Source organism: Dermacentor variabilis, unplaced genomic scaffold (assembly GCF_050947875.1).
Source record: "Dermacentor variabilis isolate Ectoservices unplaced genomic scaffold, ASM5094787v1 scaffold_24, whole genome shotgun sequence".
In the NCBI taxonomy this organism is placed as follows: Eukaryota; Metazoa; Arthropoda; class Arachnida; order Ixodida; family Ixodidae; genus Dermacentor; species Dermacentor variabilis.
The window spans coordinates 1,849,611-1,857,017 of record NW_027460412.1 but is presented as its reverse complement, the minus strand read 5'-3'; positions in this window follow the sequence as shown (position 1 = coordinate 1,857,017).

The window sequence follows — 7,407 nt, the reverse complement described above, 5'->3', positions numbered from 1 at the left end:
AGCATGCCCATGCATCTTTTGGTAGACGCGGACGTTGTTTTCTGCAAAACCACAACATATGCAAATGGTGCTTTTGGCAGAACGCGCACGTGTATTTCTACCAAATGACGTCCTAAGCATGCCGATGCTGCTCTTTTTAGCAGCCGCGCGTGGATTTGTGCCAAAATGCGTTTTAAGCATGCTCATGCATCTTCTGATAGACGCGGACGTTGTTTTCTACAAAACCACAAGATATGCATGCAAATGGTGCTTTTGGCAGAACGCGCACGTGGATTTCTACCAAACGACGTGCTAAGCATGCCGATGGTGCTCTTTTTAGCACCCGCGCATGGATTTGTGCCAAAACGCGTTTTAAGCATGCACATGCATCTTTTGATAGACGCGGACGTTGTTTTCTGCAAAACCACAACTTATGCAAATGGTGCTTTGGGCAGAACGCGCAGGTGGATTTCTACCAAACGACGTCCTAAGCATGCCGATGCTGCTCTTTTTAGCAGCTGCGCGTGGATTTGTGCCAAAACGCGTTTTAAGCATGCTCATGCATCTTTTGATCGACGCGGACGTTGTTTTCTGCAAAACCACAAGATATGCATCCAAATGGTGCTTTTGGCAGAACGCGCACGTGGATTTCTACGAAAAGGTGTGCTAAGCATGCCGATGCTGCTCTTTTTTGCACCCGCACATGGATTTTTGCCAAAACGCTTGTTAAGCATGCACATGCATCTTTTGGTAGACGCGGACGTTGTTTTCTGCAAAACCACAAGATATGCATACAAATGGTGCTTTTGGCAGAACGCGCACGTGGATTTCTACCAAACGACGCGCTAAGCATGCCGATGCTGCTCTTTTTAGCACCCGCGCATGGATTTGTGCCAAAACGCGTTTTAAGCATGCACATGCATCTTTTGGTAGACGCGGACGTTGTTTTCTGCAAAACCACAAGATATGCATGCAAATGGTGCTTTTGGCAGAACGCGCGAGTGGATTTCTACCAAACGACGTGCTAAGGATGCCAATGGTGCTCTTTTTAGCAGCCGCGCGTGGATTTGTGCCAAAACGCGTTTTAAGCATGCTCATGCATCTTTTGATCGACGCGGACGTTGTTTTCTGCAAAACCACAAGATATGCATCCAAATGGTGCTTTTGGCAGAACGCGCACGTGGATTTCTACGAAAAGGTGTGCTAAGCATGCCAATGGTGCTCTTTTTTGCACCCGCACATGGATTTTTGCCAAAACGCTTGTTAAGCATGCACATGCATCTTTTGGTAGACGCGGACGTTGTTTTCTGCAAAACCACCAGATATGCATGCAAATGGTGCTTTTGGCAGAACGCGCACGTGGATTTCTACCAAACGACGTGCTAAGCATGCCGATGCTGCTCTTTTTAGCACCCGCGCATGGATTTGTGCCAAAACGCGTTTTAAGCATGCACATGCATCTTTTGGTAGGCGCGGACGTTGTTTTCTGCAAAACCACAAGATATGCATGCAAATGGTGCTTTTGGCAGAACGCGCGAGTGGATTTCTACCAAACGACGTCCTAAGCATGCCGATGCTGCTCTTTTTAGCACCCGCGCACGGATTGGTGCCAAAACGCGTTTTCAGCATGCACATGCATCTTTTGGTAGACGCGGACGTTGTTTTCTGGAAAACCACAAGATATGCATGCAAATGGTGCTTTTGGCAGAACGCGCACGTGGATTTCTACCAAACGACGCCCTATGCATGCCGATGCTGCTCTTTTTAGCACGCGCGCACGCATTGGTGCCAAAACGCGATTTCAGCTTGCAGCTGCATCTTTTGGTAGACGCGGACGTTGTTTTCTGCAAAACCCAAAGATATGCATCCAAATGGTGCTTTTGGCAGAACGCGCACGTGCATTTCTACCAAACGACGTGCTGAGCATGCCGATGCTGCTCTTTTTAGCACCCGCGCATGGATTTGTGCCAAAACGCGTTTTGAGCATGCACATGCATCTTTTGGTAGACGCGGACGTTGTTTTCTGCAAAACCACAAGATATGCATGAAAATGGTGCTTTTGGCAGAACGTGCACGTGGATTTCTACCAAACGACGTGCTAAACATGCCGATGCTGCTCTTTTTAGCACCCGCGCATGGATTTGAGCCAAAACGCGTTATAAGCATGCACATGCGTCTTTTGGTAGACGCCGACGTTGTTTTCTGCAAAACCACAAGATATGCATGCGAATGGTGCTTTTGGCAGAACGCGCACGTGGATTTCTACCAAACGACGTGCTAAGCATGCCGATGCTGCTCTTTTTAGCACCCGCGCATGGATTTGTGACATAACGCGTTTTAAGCATGCACATGCATCTTTTGGTAGACGCCGACGTTTTTTCTGCAAAACCACAAGATATGCATTCAAATGGTGCTTTTGGCAGAACGCGCATTTGGATTTCTACCAAACGGCTTGCTAAGCATGCCGATGCTGCTCTATATAGCACCCGCACATGGATTTGTGCTAAAACGCTTGTTAAGCATGCACATGCATCTTTTGATAGATGCGGACGTTGTTTTCTGCAAAACCACAAGATATGCATGCAAATGGTGATTTGGCAGAACGCGCACGTGAATTTCTACCAAACGACCTGCTAAGCATGCCGATGGTGCTCTTTATAGCACTCGCGCATGGATTTGGGTCAAAACGCGTTTTAAGCATGCACATGCATCTTTTCATAGACGCGGACGTTGTTTTCTGCAAAACCACAACATTTGCATGCAAATGGTGCTTTTGGCAGAACGCGCACGTGGATTTCTACCAAACGACGTCCTAAGCATGCCGATGCTGCACTATTTAGCACCCGCGCGCGGATTGGCGCCAAAACGCGTTTTCAGCATGCACATGCATCTTTTGGTAGACGCGGACGTTGTTTTCTGCAAAACCACAAGATATGCATACGAATGGTGCTTTTATCAGAACGCGCACGTGGATTTCTACCAAACGGCGTGCTAAGCATGCCGATGCTGCTCTTTTTAGCACCCGCACAAGGATTTGTGCCAAAACGCTTGTTAAGCATGCACATGTATCTTTTGCTAGACGCGGACGTTGTTTTCTGCAATGATACAAGAAATGCATGCAAATTATGCTTTTGGCAGAACGCGCACGTGGATTTCTACCAAACGACGTGCTAAGCATGCCGATGGTGCTTCTTTTAGCACCCGCGCATGGATTTGTGCCAAAACGCGTTTTAAGCATGCAAATGCATCTTTTGGTAGACGCCGACGTTGTTTTCTGCAAAACCACAAGATATGCATTCAAATGGTGCTTTTGGCAGAACGCGCAAGTGGATTTCTACCAAACGGCTTGCTAAGCATGCCGATGCTGCTCTATTTAGCACCCGCAAATGGATTTGTGCTAAAACGCTTGTTAAGCATGCACATGCATCTTTTGATAGATGCGGACGTTGTTTTCTGCAAAACCACAAGATATGCATGCAGATGGTGATTTGGCAGAACGCGCACGTGAATTTCTACCAAACGACGTGCTAAGCATGCCGATGGTGCTCTTTATAGCACTCGCGCATGGATTTGGGCCAAAACGCGTTTTAAGCATGCACATGCAGCTTTTCATAGACGCGGACGTTGTTTTCTGCAAAACCACAACATTTGCATGCAAATGGTGCTTTTGGCAGAACGCGCACGTGGATTTCTACCAAACGACGTCCTAAGCATGCCGATGCTGCACTTTTTAGCACCCGCGCGCGGATTGGCGCCAAAACGCGTTTTCAGCATGCAAATGCATCTTTTGGTAGACGCGGACGTTGTTTTCTGCAAAACCACAAGATATGCATACGAATGGTGCTTTTATCAGAACGCGCACGTGGATTTCTACCAAACGGCGTGCTAAGCATGCCGATGCTGCTCTTTTTAGCACCCGCACATGGATTTGTGCCAAAACGCTTGTTAAGCATGCACATGTATCTTTTGATAGACGCGGACGTTGTTTTCTGCAAAAATACAAGAAATGCATGCAAATTATGCTTTTGGCAGAACGCGCACGTGGATTTCTACCAAACGACGTGCTAAGCATGCCGATGGTGCTTCTTTTAGCACCCGCGCATGGATTTGTGCCAAAACGCGTTTTAAGCATGCAAATGCATCTTTTGGTAGACGCCGACGTTGTTTTCTGCAAAACCACAAGATATGCATGCAAATGGTGCTTTTGGCAGAACGCGCACGTGGATTTCTACCAAACGACGTGCTAAGCATGCCGATGCTGTACTTTTTAGCACCCGCACATGGATTTGTGCCAAAACGCTTGTTAAGCATGCAGATATATCTTTTGGCAGAGGCGGACGTTGTTTTCTGCAAAAATACAAGAAATGCATGCAAATTATGCTTTTGGCAGAACGCGCACGTAGATTTCTACCAAACGGCGCGCTAAGCATGCCGATGCTGCTCTTTTTAGCACCCGCACATGGATTTGTGTCAAAACGCTTGTTAAGCATGCACATGCATCTTTTGGTAGACGCGGACGTTGTTTTCTGCAAAACCACAAGATATGCATGCAAATTTTGCTTTTGGCAGAAGGCGCACGTGGATTTCTACCAAACGACGTGCTAAGCATGCCGATGGTGCTTTTTTTAGCACCCGCGCATGGATTTGTGCCAAAACGCGTTTTAAGCATGCAAATGCATCTTTTGGTAGACGCCGACGTTGTTTTCTGCAAAACCACAAGATATGCATGCAAATGGTGCTTTTCGCAGAACGCGCACGTGGATTTCTACCAAACGGCGTACTAAGCATACCGATACTGCTCTTTTTAGCACCCGCACATGGATTTGTGCCGAAACGCTTGTTAAGCACGCACATGCTTTTTTTGGTAGACGCGGACGTTGTTTTCTGCAAAACCACAAGATATGCATGCAAATGGTGCTTTTGGGAGAACGCGCACATGGATTTCTACCAAACAGCGTGCTAAGCATGCCGATGCTGCTCTTTTTAGCACCCGCACATGGATTTGTGCTAAAACGCTTGTTAAGCATGCACATGCATCTTTTGGTAGATGCGGACGTTGTTTTCTGCAAAACCACAAGATATGCATGCAAATGGTGCTTTTGCCAGAACGCGCACGTGGATTTCTACCAAACGATGTCCTAAGCATGCCGTTGCTACTCTTTTTAGCAGCGGCGCATGGATTTGTGCCAAAATGCGTTTTGAGCATGCACATGCATCCTTTGGTAGCCGCGGACGTTGTTTTCTGCAAAACCACAAGATATGCATGCAAATGGTGCTTTTGGCAGAACGCGCACGTGGATTTCTACCAAACGGCGTGCTAAGCATGCCGATGCTACTCTTTTTAGCACCCGCACATGGATTTGTGCCAAAATGCGTTTTGAGCATGCACATGCATCTTTTGGTAGACGCGGACGTTGTTTTCTGCAAAACCACAAGATATTTATGCAAATGGTGCTTTTGGCAGAACGCGCACGTGGATTTCTACCAAACGACGTGCTAAGCATGCCGATGCTGCTCTTTTTAGCACCCGCGCATGGATTTGTGCCAAAACGCGTTTTAAGCATGAACATGCATCTTTTGGTAGACGCCGACGTTGTTTTCTGCAAAACAACAAGATATGCATGCAAATGGTGCTTTTGGCAGAACGCGCACGTGGATTTCTACCAAACGACGTGCTAAGCATACCGATGCTGCTCTATTTAGCACCCGCGCATGGATTTGTGCCAAAACGCGTTTTGAGCATGCACATGCATCTTTTGGTAGACGCGGACGTTGTTTTCTGCAAAACCACAAGATATGCATGGAAATGGTGCTTTTGGCATAACGCGCACGTGGATTTCTACCAAACGACGTGCTAAGCATGCCGATGGTGCTCTTTTTAGCACCCGCGCTTGGATTTGTGCCAAAACGCGTTTTAAGCATGCACATGCATCTTTTGATATACGCGGATGTTGTTTTCTGCAAAACCACAACATATGCATGCAAATGGTGCTTTTGGCAGAACGAGCACGTGGATTTCTACCAAACGACGTCCTAAGCATGCCGATCCTGCTCTTTTTAGCACCCGCGCACGGATTGGTGCCAAAACGCGTTTTCAGCATGCACATGCATCTTTTGGTAGACGCGGACGTTGTTTCCTGCAAAACCACAACATATGCATGCAAATGGTGCTTTTAGCAGAACGCGCACGTGGATTTCTAGCAAACGACGTCCTAAGGATGCAGATGCTGCTCTTTTTAGCACCCACGCGCGGATTGGCGCCAAAACGTGTTTTCAGCATGCACATGCATCTTTTGGTAGACGCGGACGTTGTTTTCTGCAAAACCACAAGATATGCATACGAATGGTGCTTTTATCAGAACGCGCACGTGGATTTCTACCAAACGGCGTACTAAGCATGCCGATGCTGCTCTTTTTAGCACCCGCACATGGATTTGTGCCAAAACGCTTGTTAAGCATGCACATGTATCTTTTGATAGACGGGGACGTTGTTTTCTGCAAAACCACAAGATATGCATGGACATGGTGCTTTTGGCAGAACGCGCACGTGGATTTCTACCAAACGACGTACTAAGCATGCCGATGGTGCTCTTTTTAGCACCCGCGCATGGATTGGTGCCAAAACGCGTTTTAAGCATGCACATGCACCTTTTGATAGACGCGGACGTTGTGTTCTGCAAAACCACAAGATATGCATGGAAATGGTGCTTTTGGCATAACGCGCACGTGGATTTCTACCAAACGACGTGCTGAGCATGCCGATGGTGCTCTTTTTAGCACCCGCGCTTGGATTTGTGCCAAAACGCGTTTTAAGCATGCACATGCATATTTTGATACACGCGGATGTTGTTTTCTGCAAAACCACAACATATGCATACAAATGGTGCTTTTGGCAGAACGAGCACGTGGATTTCTACCAAACGACGTCCTAAGCATGCCGATCCTGCTCTTTTTAGCACCGGCGCACGGATTGGTGCCAAAACGCGTTTTAAGCATGCAAATGCATCTTTTGGTAGACGCCAACGTTGTTTTCTGCAAACCACAAGATGTGCATGCAAATGGTGCTTTTGGCAGAAGGCGCACGTGGATTTCTTCCAAACGACGTGCTAAGCATGCCGATGGTGCTTTTTTTAGCACCCGCGCATGGATTTGTGCCAAAACGCGTTTTAAGCATGCAAATGCATGCTTTGGTAGACGCCGACGTTGTTTTCTGCAAAACCACAAGATATGCATGCAAATGGTGCTTTTGGCAGAACGCGCACGTGGATTTCTACCAAACGGCGTGCTAAGCATACCGATGCTGCTCTTTTTAGCACCCGCACATGGATTTGTGCCCAAACGCTTGTTAAGCATGCACATGCATCTTTTGGTAGACGCGGACGTTTATTTCTGCAAAACCACAAGATATGCATGCAAATGGTGCTTTTG